Genomic DNA, 14,925 nt, shown 5'->3' on the forward strand with positions numbered 1-14,925 from the left:
GGGGAGAGAATAAATCAGAGTGTAATCGAACTCAGGACCCCTACATCTGAGAGTCCTTGCTTTATCTCCTACTCCCTATCTCGGTCTCTCAAGTCAACAGTCTATACCCTAAAGAATTGGGCCTTGAAATAAATAACATTGAGAATAAGAAAACCATACAAAAGATCAACGAAAGTAAATGTTGGTTCTTCAAAAGAGTGAACAAAATCAACAAACCTTTAGCCAGACTCACAAAACAAAAAAGGGAGAAGACCCAAATAAATCAGATAGTAAATCAAAGAGGAGATATCACAACAGACACTGCAGAAATTCAACATATCATGCGAGGCTTCTCTGAACAACTATACGCCATCAAGCTAGAGAACCTGGAATAAATGGACGATTTCCTAGATACCTACCAACTTCCAAAACTAAGTAAAGAGGAAGTGGATAACATGAACAGGCCCATCACAGCTAATGAAATTGAAACAGTTATCAAAAATCTCCCCAAAAATAAAAGTCTTGAGCCAGATGGTTTTACAAATGAATTCTACAAAACCTTCAAAGAAGAAATAATACCTCTACTTTTAAAAGTCCTCCAGAAGATTGAAGACACTGGAATACTCCCTGCCAGCTTCTATGAAGCTAACATCACTCTGATACCAAAAGCAGACAGGGACACAACCAAAAAAGAAAACTACAGACCAGTATCTCTGATGAACATAGATGCTAAAATACTGAACAAAATTCTAGTCAACAGGATACAGCAGTATATCAAACAGACTGTTCATCATGACCAAGTGGGGTTTATCCCAGGCATGCAAGGTTGGTTAAATATACATAAATCAATCAATGTGATCCACCACATCAACAAAAGCAAGACCAAAAACCACATGGTCATATCAATAGATGCAGAGAAAGCCTTTGACAAAATACAACATCCCTTTATGATCAAAACACTACAAAAAATGGGAATAGATGGAAAATTCCTGAAGATAGTGGAGTCTATATATAGCAAACCTACAGCCAACATCATACTCAATGGTGAAAAACTGGAAGCATTTCCACTCAGATCAGGTACTAGACAGGGATGCTCACTATCACCATTACTATTCAACATAGTGTTGGAAGTTCTTGCCATAGCAATCAGGCAGGAGCAAGGAGTTTAAGGGATACGGATTGGAAGAGAAGAAGTCAAACTCACTCTATTTGCAGATGACATGATAGTATACACAAAAAAACCTAAAGAATCCAGCAAGAAGCTTTTGGAAATCATCAGGCAATACAGTAAGTTGTCAGGCTACAAAATTAACATTCATAAGTCAGTGGCATTCCTCTATGCAAACACTAAGTTAGAAGAAATTGAAATCCAGAAATCAGTTCCTTTTTCTATAGCCACTAAAACAATAAAATATCTAGGAGTAAACCTAACCAAAGAAGTGAAAGACTTGTATACTGAAAATTATGAGTCACTACTCAAGGAAATTGAAAAAGTCACAAAGAAGTGGAAAGATATTCCATGTTCATGGGTTGGAAGAATTAACATCATCAAAATGAATATATTACCCAGAGCCATATACAAATTTAATGCTATCCCCATCAAGATCCCAACCACATTTGTAACAAATGCTACAAATGCTTATCTGGAACCAGAAAAGACCTAGAATTGCCAAAATAATCTTGAGAAAAAAGAACAGAACCGGAGGCATCACACTCCCAGATCTCAAACTGTATTATAGGGTCATTGTCATCAAAACTGCTTGGTACTGGAACATGAACAGACACACTGACCAGTGAAATAGAATTGAGAGCCCAGAAGTGAGCACCCATACCTATGGACATCTAATCTTTGACAAAGGAGCCCAGACTATTAAATGGGGAAAGCAGAGTCTCTTCAACAAATGGTGTTGGAAACAATGGGTTGAAACATGCAGAAGAATGAAACTGAACCACTGTATTTCACCAAATACAAAAGTAAATTCCAAGTGGATCAAGGACTTAGATGTTAGACCACAAACTATCAGATACTTACAAGAAAATATTGGCAGAACTCTTTTCTGCATAAATTTCAAAGACATCTTCAATGAAACGAATCCAATTACAAAGAAGACTAAGGCATGTATAAACCTATGCGACTACATTAAATTAAAAAGCTTCACAGCAAAAGAAACCACTACCCAAACCAAGAGACCCCTCACAGAATGGCAGAAGATTTTTACATGCCATACATCAGACAAGAGTTTAATAACCAACATATATAAAGAGCTTGCCAAACTCAACAACAAGACAACAAATAATCCCATCCAAAAATGGGGGGAGGACATGGACAGAATATTCACCACAGAAGAGATCCAAAAGGCCTAGAAACACATGAAAAAATGCTCCTAGTCTCTGATTGTCAGAGAAATGCAGATAAAGACAACAATGAGATACCACCTCACTCCTGTAAGAATGTCATACATCTGAAAAGGTAACAGCAGCAAATGCTGGAGAGGGTGTGGGGTCAAAGGAACCCTCCTACACTGCTGGTGGCAATGTCAGTTGGTCCAATCTCTGTGGAGAACAGTCTGAAGAATTCTCAGAAGGCTAGACATCGGCCTACCCTATGATCCTGCAATTCCTCCCCTGGGGATATATCCTAAGGAACCCAACACATCCATCCAAAAAGATCTGTGTACACATATGTTCTTGGCAGCACAATTTGTAATAGCCAAAACCTGGAAACAGCCCAGGTGTCCAACAACAGATGAGTGGCTGAGCAAGTTGTGGTCTATATACACAATGGAATACTACTTAGCTGTAAAAATGGTGAGTTTGCAAGTTGTGTTATATATACACAATGGAATACTACTCAGCTGTAAAAAATGGTGACTTCACCATTTTCAGCCGATCTTGGATGGACCTTGAAAAAATCATGTTGAGTGAAATAAGTCAGAAACAGAAGGATGAATATGGGATGATCTCACTCTCAGGCAGAAGTTGAAAAACAAGATCAGAAATGAAAACACAAGTAGAACCTGAAATGTAATTGGCATATTGCACCCAAGTAAAAGACTCTGGGGTGGGTAGGTGGGGAGAATACAGGTCCATGAAGGATGATAAATGACATAGTGGGGGTTGTATTGTTAAATGGGAAACTGGGGAATGTTGTGCATGTACAAACTATTGTATTTACTGTTGAATGTAAAACATTAATTCCCCAATAAAGAAATAAATAAAAAAAAAATGGTGACCTCACCGTTTTCAACCGATCTTGGATGGACCTTGAAAAATTCATGTTAAGTGAAATAAGTCAGAAACAGAAGGATGAATATGGGATGATCTCACTCTCAGGTGAGTTGAAAAGCAAGATCAGAAAAGAAAACAGAAGTAGAACCTGAAATGGAATTGGTGTATTGCACCAAAGTAAAAGTCTCTGGGGTGGGTGGGTGGGGAGAATACAGGTCCAGGAAGGATTCAGAGGACCTAGTGGGGGTTGTATTGTTAAATGGGAAACTGGGGAATGTTATGCATGTACAAACTATTGTACTTACTGTTGAATGTAAAACATTAATTCCCCAGTTAAAAAAAATAAAACAATTAAAAACAAAAAAGAATTGGGCCTTGAATATGGTATTGATATGCTCTACCAGGTGCTCCTCTGTAATAACAATTCCATATTATAGCTCAAAGTATCCAAAGAATGAGACCTAAGGCCACAAGGAGGGCAGGGAGTTATGTTTATTTTACATTAAGGGGTTGCAGGCTGATTCTTGCCAAACCCTTCATAGATTGTACTGCAGCACCCAGCTTTTAACACTTTCAAACTGGGTGCAGCACAAGCAGATTGGTTAGAAACAGAGTCCACCAAAGTGCTGACAATAACGGTGAGAGAAGGTTGGCTATAATCAGAGCCTGCCACTTGGGATACTGGAATTCAAAAGTGGGAGTCCATCAGCAGTCCACAGATTTTTCCATTTCACCTCCATCCAGTCATTTATTTATTTATTTATTTATTTATACCAGAACACTGTTCAACTTTGGCTTATGGCGATGTTTGAAATTGAACCAGGGAGTGGTCTGGGAGGTGGTGCAGTAGATAAAGTGTTGGACTCCCAAGCATGAGGTCTGGAGTTCTGTCCTTGGAAGCACAAGTATCAGACAGATGTTTGATTTTTTCTCTACACCTCCTCTCCTAAATAAGTAAAATATTTAAACAAAAATTGAACCAAGGACCTTGGAGCTCCAGGCATGAATGTTTTTTTTTTTTTTCATGCTGTCCTCTAGCCTTTGATTTTTATTTTTATTATTTTAATGTTTATTTATTTATTTTCTCTTTTGTTGCTCTTGTTTTCTCATTCTTCTTGTAGTTATTGTTGTTATTGATGTCATTTTTAGATAGGATAGAGAGAAATGGAGAGAGGAGGGGAAGAGAAAGACACCTGAAGACCTGCTTCACTGCCTGTGAAATGACTCCCCTACAGGTGGGGAGCTGGGGCTTGAACTGGCATCCTTAGGCCAGTCCTTGTGCTTTGTGCCACATGTGCTTAACCCACTGCACTACTGCCTGACTCCCAGCCTTTGTTTTTTTTTTTTAAATTATTTATTTTATTTATTTATTCCCTTTTGTTGCCCTTGTTGTTTTCTTGTTGTAGTTATTGTTGTTGTTATTGATGCCGTCCTTCTTGGATAGGACAGAGAGAAATGGAGAGAGGAGGGGAAGACAGAGAGGGGCAGAGAAAGACAGACATCTGCAGACCTGCTTCACTGCCTGTGAAGCGACTCCCCTGCAGGTGGGGAGCCGGGGGCTGGAACCCGGATCCTTAAGCCGGTCCTTCGCTTTGAGCCACCTGCGCTTAACCCATTGCGCTACCGCCCGACTCCCCAGCCTTTGGTTTTTAATCTTCACCTCTGTCATCTTTATTACTCATTCCCAACCTATAAAGATATACCCTTCTCCACCTTCCTCTGAACATTCAGGGCTAGGCTTCCTTTTTACATCAAGTAAACTGTTTTGTGTGGTGTTTTGTTTTGGGTAGAAACAGAGAGATAGAGAGACATAGAGAGAATGAAAGAGACCACAGCACCTTCAATGTGGTGGGGGCTGGACTGTAGCCTGAGTCTCACACATGGCAACACTATCAAAAAGGATAAAGCTAGTAGGCATTTCATCATAAGGCAATGTACAAATTGTCAATAAGCACCTGAAATGCCATTAGTAATCAGTTATGTGCAAGTCAAGCCTCCAAGAAATTACTTCACACCTCCTGGGTAATAACATAATGATGGAGACTCACAGGTTTCTGTTAGGCTGTGCAGTGATGTGAATCATTAGAGACTACTGTTGGAACAAAAACGATACTGTAGCTTTGGACATTGACCATATCACCCAGACGGAGCAGATAGCATAATGGTTGTGCAAAAAATCTTTCATGCCTGAGGCTCTGCAAATCCTAGGTTCAAACCCCAGGACCACCATAAACCAGAGTTGAGCAGTGTTCTGGTATATCTCTCTCTATATATATCTTTCTATCATTAAAATAAAACAAATATAATAATTTCACCAACACTACAATTCAATCCTAGGGAAATCAGAAAGAAAGAAAGAAAGAAAGAAAGAAAGAAAGAAAGAAAGAAAGAAAGAAAGAAGGAAAGAAATAGAGAAAGAAAGAAAGGAAGAAACCTAAATCTACATAAATGCTTCTCTGTGTGAAAGTTTACAGCAGCACTACTCATAATGGCCACAAAAGCAGAAATAACTCCAGTGGGTGTCGACTGAGGAAGAAAGCCTGGTAGTTATACAATGGAGAATTGTTTGGCAACAATAATGACAAAAAATGAAGCACTGATCCATGTTATGGTCTAGGATAATCCTTGGCCTCTTTGTGCTAACTGAAAGAAGCTGGGTACAAAGGCCTCTGTATTGTATGAATCCATCAATGTGAAATGTCCAGAAGAGGCAAATGCTGAGACAGACAGCAGTCTAGTGGTTGCCAACAACTGGAAGAAAGATAAATGGACAGCAGGGAAGTCGAGCAATAGTGCAGAGGGTTAAGCACACATGGACCGGCGTAAGGATCCCAGTTTGAGTCCCCTGGCTCCCCACTTTCAAGGGAGTCGCTTCACAGGCAGTGAAGCAGGTCTGCAGGTGTCTTTCTCTCATCTTCTCTGTCTTCCCCTCCTCTCTCCATTTCTCTCTGTCCTATCTAACAATGATGACATCAATAACAACAACAGTAATAACTACAACAACAATATAAAAAAACAAGGGCAACAAAAGGGAAAATAAATAAATATTAAAAAAAAAAAGATGGGCAGCAACCTCTCATGGGTAGAAGTTTCTTTGAGGGAAGATGAAAAGTTTCCAAAAATCTTAAAGCAGCTCTGTGAATATACTAAAAATTATTGAAACATATACTTTAAGAAGGTGAATGATATTTGAACTATATCTCAATAAAACTCTTATAAAACTGATGAAAAACAGGGCTAGGCCAGTTAAGTGCACATGTTACAATGCACAAGGATGGGGGGCTAGGTGGTGGTATACCAGATTAAGAGAACATATTACAAAGCACAAAGACATGCACAAGGATCTTGATTTGAGCCCCTTGCTCCCACTTGCCAGGAGGCAGGGGGGGCACTTCACAAGTGGTGAAGCAGGTCTGCAGGTGTCTTTATCTCCCTCTCTATCTTCCCCTCTTTTCTCAATTTATCTCTGTCCAATCCAAAAAGTAAAAAAACTGGCCACAGGAGCAGTGGATTGATAGTGCTAGCACTACGCCTGAGTGATAACCCTGGAGGCAAAAAAAGAAAAAATGTACAAGGACTCAGGTTCAAGCCCCTCGTCCCCATTTCCAAGGAGGAAGTTTTATACTCAGTGAAGCAGTGATGCTGGTGTCTTTTTTTCTTTCTCCCTCTCTCCCTCTCCTCCTCTCCTGATTTCTATTTTTTAATTAATTAATTACCAGAGCACTGATCAGCTCTGGTTTTGATGGTGCTGGGACTTGAACTTGTTGCTTCAGAGCCTTAGGCATGGAAGTCTCTTTGCTTAACCATTATACTTCTACCCCCCTACCCTCATTTCTCTATGTTTCTATTAAGTAAGAAAGTAAATAAATAAATAAAATATTTTCAAAAACTAATAAGGAACTGGGGGGTGGGAACACAGCAGAAGAGCGCAGGACTTACATATAAGCCTTGGCAGGTTCAACTCCCAGTCTCAACAACAGCCACAGTTGAGTGGTATTCAGGTCAAAAACAAATAGTAATATAAGGCCTGTGTAACCCTATGGTTGTATAAGAACTCATTTCCTCATTAAACAAATATTTATTAAATACTTATAATTGCCTGGCACACTTGGAGCACTGAGGGTTCAGGTCTTTCTTTTTTCTTTCTTTTTCTTCTTCTTCTTCCCCTCCTCCTCCTCCTTCTTCTTTTTTACCAGAGTACTGATCAGCTGTGATTATGGTGGTGTGGGGTAATGAATTTGAGACTTCAGACAGACATGAAAGTCTGTTTGCATAACCATTACGCTATCTACCCCCACCTAAATATTCAGAGTTTACAGGCAGAATGAGGGTTTTTCCAACATGAGGCTTGCTTTCATTTTTATCATTTAAATGTTTATATTTATATTTATTTACTTATTAAGGACAGAGATACAGAGAAATTGAGAGGGAAAGGGAGATAGGAGGGAGAGAGACAGAGAGACACCTTCAGCACTGCTTCACCGCTCTTGAAGCATCTCCCGTTAGGTGGACTGGGTGCTTGAACCTGGATCCTTGCTCATGGATACATATATGCCCATCCAGATGTGCTACTGCCTTGCCTGATTGGCGTTTATGTTTGTTCTTATTTAACATTTATTTATTTATTCCCTCTTGTTGCCCTTGTTTATTTATTGTTGTAGTTATTATTGTTGTTATTGATGTCATTGTTGGATAAGACAAAGCGAAATGTTGAGAAGAGGGGAAGACAGAGAGGGGGAGAGAAAGATAGATACCTGTAGACCTGCTCCACCGCCTGTGAAGCGACTCCCCAGCAGGTGGGGAGCCGGGGGCTGGAACTGGGATCCTCATGCTGGTCCTAGCCCTCCATGCCATGTACGCTTAACCTGCTGTGCTACTGCCCGACTCCCTATTTTATTTTTTAAAATATTTTATTTAATGAGAGAAAGATATAGGGAGGGAGACAGACAGGCAGACAGAGATCAAAGCACTGCTCAGCTCTGGCTTATGTGGTACAGTGTCTGGATGTGGAACTTTGGAACCTCAGGCATGAAAACCTTTTTGTAAAACCATTATGTTATCTCACCTGAGGCTTGGAAACAGAGCTGGCAGTCAGCTGAGGTAAAGAACAAACACCTCATCACAGACCCCTGCAAGCGTCAACCCGGCTTTGACCTAGCACGTTATGATTGGGCCCTCCTCAATCACTATCGAACAGGCCATGGCCGGTGCATGGCTATGCTCCATCACTGAGGAGCCAGAGACGACCTGAACTGCCCCTGCGGCTACAGACAGACTATGACCCACATAGTCAACGACTGCCACCTCTCCAGATTCAAAGGAGGTCTCAAAACTTTACATCAGGCTCAACCTGATGCTGTTGACTGGCTACGGAAGAAGGGCAAACGCTAGAAGAAGAATCTGAGGCTTGTATTTTGCCTCCTCCCCCTCCCCATCCCTTTCCTTCCCTCTCCCCCCCCCCTTTTTTTTTTAATCAAAGAACTGCTCAGCTCTGGCTTATACTGGTACAGAAGATTGAGCCTGGGACTTTGGAGCCTCAGGCTTGAGAGTCTCTTTGCATAACCATTATGTTGTCTACTCCTGTCTAGGCTTGTATTTTTTTTTTTCAAAAAGATTTTTAAAATACTTATTTTAATGAGATACAGAAAAAGACATATACAATATGGAAGGAAAGAGAGAGAGAGAGAGAGAAGGAGAAGAGATACTAAAGAATTGCTTAGTTCTGGCTTATAGTTGTGATGCGGATTGAACCTGGGACCTTAGAGCCTCAGAAGGTCTTTTTTTCTGATTTTTTATATAAAGGTATTTTTTATATAAAAAACTTTTGCCTTGAGGGCTTAAATTTTTTTATTTGTGTTTTAGATAGAGACAGAGAGAAATTGAGAAAGGTGGGAGAGATTGAGAGTGAAAGAGACAGAGAGACACCGGTAGCCCTACTTCACCACTCGTGAAGCTTTCCTCCTTCATGTGGGGACCAGGGGCTTGAACCTGAGTCCCTGTGCTCTGTAATGTGTGCACTTACCTGGTGTGCCACTGCCTGGCTCCAGGAAAGTCTTCATATATATACATTTAAATACATTATTATTATTATTATTATCATTATTATTATTATTATTACTATTACCAGAGACCTGATCAGTTCTGGTTTATGGTGGTGCAGGGGACTGAACCTGGGACTTATTTATTTATTTGTGCCGAAGCATTGCTCAGCTCTGGCTTCTGATAGTGCTGGGGATTGAAATTGGGACCTTTTGTGAATCAGACATGAAGGTCTTTTTACATAAACATTATGCTGCCTTCCTAAGCCCTTAACCAAGTTATTCAGTCATTCAACAAACATCTTCTGAGCTCCCAGGGATGTAGCCACAGGAAGCACTGCCAACTTAATTCCTGCAAAGCATTTTCTGACTGACCAGTCTGTTTCTTTCCTTGAGTTGCTGCCCATCTGATTTGTGAAATGTCTCTCTGGAATCTTTCTCTGTCTGGTGGGAGGGAAGGAAGAAGCAAAAATTGCTACCCCAAGGGACAGTGAAATAGAATTTTTTCCATGGTTGCAGAACAAAAGCAGAACACATGAAATACACATTTTAGCAAATTCAATGCCAGGGATAGGGGGCCAGATGGTGGCTCACCCAGTTGAACGCACGTTAGCATCTGCAAGGGTCTGGATTCAACCCCCTACCCACCCACTTGCAGGGGGGAAGCTTCATGAGTAGTGAAACAGTGCTATAAGTGTCTCTCTTTCTCCCCCTGTCCTTCTTTCTCCTCATTTCAGTTTCTCTCTGTCCTATCAAGTATAATAATAATAATGATAAAGTCACTGTCATGGAGTTAACATTAGTTTTGGATTCATAGTGCAGGCACTGAGGCCCAATAATAACCCTGGGGGTAGAGAGAGACCTGTAGCACTGCTTTATCATTTGTTAAGCTTTCCCCCTAATGGTGGTGGTTTGGGTCTTGAAACCAGGTCCTTATGCATCGTAACAGGTGCACTATCACCCAGCCCTCAGAAATCTAATTTTTAAAAAATGTTGGCTCAGTTTTTTCCCCCTCAAACACAACATATTCTGAGCTGTCGGCACCAACCAGCCTGCAATCTCTGTAATAGGTATTTTTATTTATTTATTTATTTATTTTCCCCTTTGTTGCCCTTTTTTTTTTATTGTTGTTGTCATTGATGTCATTGTTAGATTGGACAGAGAGAAATGGAGAGATGAGGGGAAGACAGAGAAGGGGAGAGAAAGACACCTACAGACCTGCTTCACCGCCTGTGAAGTGACTTTCTGTGCAGGTTGGGAGCCAGGGGCTCGAACCGGGATCCTTACACGGGTTCTTGTGCTTCGTTCCACATTCACTTAACTCGCTGCACTATTGCCCAACTCCTTGTAATAGGTTTTTTTAAAGCTTCCTAGCTGCTAGAACTTTGGGTGGAGGAAGGATGGCCACAGGCCCTAGGGATAGCTCAGAGGCCCCGCTTAGCCTAGATTGGAGACTCTTTAAGTGTGGCTGCTTCATCCTAGGGTGGGGGTTGGAGTGGGGAGGCTGAGGAAAGCCTGACATTTGCACTGGGGAGGAAGCTTTGTTTAGACTGTCTTTCCTCCAGCTTTCAGTGAGGAAAAACATAATGGTCTCAAGCCTCAGGAGTGTCTGAGTTGGAGCAAGTCTGAACAGGATGCTTAGACTTGTGGTTGGGGGGGGGGGGTGTTAGTATAAGGGAGGGGGGCAGGGGGAGGGTCAGGGCCTAGGCCTCAGGCTGCACTGCTCACTGCCTGTTTCCGCCTCTCCATGTCTCTGAGGAGGCCTCTGTGTCTGCCAGGGAGCTTATAACTGGAGGAAGGGGGAGGGGGCCTGACAACCAGCCTGGCAGATGGCCTGAGCCCTGAGCTCTCACTGCAAAGAGCTCAAGCAAGGTCCCTGGTGGGCAGCTGTGACCCAGCATCTCCCTGCAAAATTATAGTCAAAGGGAACCTCAGAAGGACCCTTTCCTTGTAGTGTCAGCCCCCCACATACTTTTGGGACAGGAAGAGAACCCAGTTATCACAGAAGGTTGGACTTGTAGCTCCAGCCTCTGAAACTGGCACTGCAGCTTTCTATCGGTACAGAGGCCATTGCTGTGGTACCCCAGTGATAACCCCCGGATAAACCCCTTTGCTCTGGCCCTTGCAGCCTGGGTGAGACTGACTCTGCCTTTCTTTTCTTTTTTTTTTTTAATCTTTTTTTAAAAATTTATTCCCTTTTGTTGCTCTTGTTTTATTATTGTTGTTGTTATTGATGTCGTCGGTGTTAGATAGGACAGAGAGAAATGGAGAGAGGAGGGGAAACAGAGAGGGGGAGAGAAAGTGAGACACCTGCAGACCTGCTTCACCTGTAGGTGGGGAGTTGGTGGCTCGAACCAGGATCCTTATGCCAGTCCTTGTACTTCGTGCTACCTGCGTTTAACCCACTATACTACCGCCCGACTCCCTGAACCTGCCTTTCTACCCTCAGGGTTCTGAGTGGACAGGTCAGTCAGTGGACAGGTCTTCTGCTAGGTCCAAGGAGACCCAGCTTAAGCTGGGATGCTTTAGGGAAAGAAAAATTATCAGCAATTGGCTCAGTGCAATTGGCTTAGTTCGTGAGTGCATACCTGCGTGCCTGCGTGAGTGTGTGTGTGTGTGTGTGTGTGTGTGTGTGTGTGTGTGTGGTGGTTGCTGGTGGTGTGTGTTGGAGGAGGTTGGAGACCATCTGGCCATGACATGCTTGAGAATGAAGCTATGAAGGTAAAAAGACAACAGGGGCAACTGGAGCAAGCCACACAGAGAGGGAGGGAGTGGGGGACAGACCCACTGATGTGCTGACAAGCATGAAAGACAGAGATGGGCAGCAGGGATAACATACTGGTTCAGCAAGAAGACTGATGTCTGAGGCTCCAAAGTCCCAGGTTCAATTCCCTCGAACCACCATAAGCCAGAGCTGAGCATTGTTCTGGTAAAAATGAATAAATACATAAATAAATGACATAGATGGGAAGGCTTGACAGTGTGGTTTGAGTCCCTGGACCTAGCTTGAACTGAGGGCCTTTACAGGTCTTCAGGCCTCTGATACTTCTGCTGGAGGCAGAACTGCCATAGGGAGCCAGCTCTCCTTTTCTCTGGAAAGGAGGTGAGAAGAGGGGGCCCAGAAAGTGGTGCAGTGGATGAAATGTTGGACTCTCAGGCATAAAGTCCCAAGTTCAATTCCCGGAGTAGCATGTAGCAGAGTGAATCCGTGGTTCTCTGACTCCCTTTTTCATTTACAAATGAAGATTTTTTTCAAAAAGGAGAAAACAAGGAGGATGAGGAGGGAGAGAAGGAACAGAAGATAGGAGAAGGGAAGACAGGAAGGAAAGAGGAAGGAAGGGAGGGAGGAAGGGGCTGGGTGGTGGCACACCTGGTTGAATGCACATGTTACAATGCTCAAGGTCCTGGGTTCCATTTCTCTCTATCCTATAGTAAGTACAACAACAATAAAAAACAAGGGCAACAAAAGGTAAAGTAAATAAATAAAATATAAAATAAAATTAAGAGAAAGAGAGAAAGATGCCAGAGCACTTCTCAGCTCTGGCTTATCGCAGAACTGGGAATTCAACCAGGGACCTCAGAAACTCAGGCATGAAAATCTTTTGCAGAACCAGTATGCTGTCTCTGGGACCCAGATTTTTGAATTTTTTTTGGAGAAACCAGACTTTGGTGTCCAGTTGATTACTGTTTTAAAGTTAGCAACTATTTTCTTTTTCTTTTTAAAAAATAATTATGTATTTATTCCCTTTTGTTGCCCTTGTTTTATTGTTGTAGTTATTATTGTTGTTATTGATGTCATCATTGTTGGATAGGACAGAGAGAAATGGAGAGAGGAGGGGAAGACAGAGAGGGGGAGAGAAAGATAAGACACCTGTAGACCTGCTTCACCATCTGTGAAGCGACTCCCCTGCAGGTAGGGAGCTGGGGAGTCCAGGATCCTTATGCTGGTCCTTGCGCTTTGCGCCACCTGCGCCACCTGCGCTTAACCCGCTGCCCTAACGGGACTTCCCTATTTTCCTTTTCTTTCCCTCCCTTCCTCTCCCTCCCTCCTTCCCTCCTCCTCCCTCCTCCTCCTCCTCCTCCTCCTCCCCTCCCCTCCCCCTCCCCCTCCTCTTCCTTCTCTTCCTTTTTTTTTTTGTTTTTTGTCTTTTTAGAGCACTGATCAGCTCTGGCTTATGGTGGGTCACCCCTGAACCTGGGACTTTGGGGCCTCATGCATGGAGTCTCTCTGCATAACCATTATGCTATCTACCCCTGTCCTCTTCCTTTCTTTCTTTAGTGCAGACTGAAAAGCAAAACAAAAGCCCAGAGCTGTGATTGGCCTCCCAAGATGAAGCAGACCTCCCAGGAGCCTGGGGCCTTAGTTCCCTTAACACCAGAAGCACTCTGGGGAGACTGCTCAGACTCTAGTCCCGGAAATGAGAGAAGGTGGTGTAGACAGAGGTGTTTAGCTTCTTCCCAACTCCCTCCTTGCAGTGTATGGAAGTGGGGGTTGGAGGTGGAGGGAGGCAGAAAGTCAGGCTGCAGGGAACCCCAGAAGGGAGGGCCTGGGATCAATTAACCAATCAGCTGATCAGACAGTGGATCAATCAGCAATGCATCCTATCTGCTTCCCAGTGCTTTCAGTCCACTGCTTTGCACTCTGGGGCTGCAGAGAGTGGGAACTAACTGCCTCCCTCCTATGGCTTTTCCAGATGGGGGAGTTAAGGAGGGAGGGGATTGATGCAGTCCTTTGCTGTCTTCCTCGGCCTTCCTCCCTAGCCCCGTCTCCCATTCCCTCCTGAGCCTGCGGGGTCTTGAGAAGCAGCCTGGCAGAAGGAGGCCTGATTGATGAGCCAACAGCCTCAGCCGGCAGCTAGTCAGGGGAACTACCTCCGCCAGGATGCTGCCCTGGGTTGCTTGCCGCCTGTGCAGAGGAGATAACCACAGCCGCCGCCCCTCCCCGCCCCCCCCCCCCCCCCCCCCCCCGGCACGTGCCTGGCACCCAGAGCCCTGCCAGCGAGAGCCTCTCTCCCCTCCCTCCATCCACGTCCAAAAATCTCATGAGCAGGCAGGCATCTGTGCCAAGCTGGGCGAACAAACAGCGGCTGAATGAGGCTTGGAGCCCGCCAGGACTGAAAGGCCCCCCTGCTGCAATTATCCCGCTTTTCTGGCGCCCCCTCTGGCCACAGCTGCAACTGTCGCGGCCTTAGCTCAAATCTTTTTTTTACCTTACTTTGCAAGGCACTGAGGACACACCCAGCTTCCCGAGCCTGGGAAAGCAGCTTGGCATCTGTACAAATTTGGGTCTTTTAGAGCGCTGGAAGGATCTTAGAGGGCAACCCACCAGCCCTGCCCCTGCCTGGGACCCAGAGTGCTCCAAGTAGCCTGGAGATGTGTATTTATTTGTTTGCTTGTTTGTTTGTTTATTTATTTATTTAATTTTACCAGAGCTCTGCTCAGGGATGGCTTTTGGTGGTGTGGGGGCTTGAACCTGGGGCCTGAAGCCTCAAGCATGAGAATCTCTTTGCATAACTATTATACTATCTACCCCCATCTGAGAAGAGCATTTATTTTGTGTGTGTATTTATTTTATTGAATTTGTTAATGTTACAGAATTCTTGCACTGCCAAACCATGCCTGAGAATTCAAAGAAAGAAATAGTACAATGGACAGCCCCATCTACCCATTATACAGTATA

Source organism: Erinaceus europaeus, chromosome 9 (genome assembly GCF_950295315.1).
Source record: "Erinaceus europaeus chromosome 9, mEriEur2.1, whole genome shotgun sequence".
Classification (NCBI taxonomy): Eukaryota; Metazoa; Chordata; class Mammalia; order Eulipotyphla; family Erinaceidae; genus Erinaceus; species Erinaceus europaeus.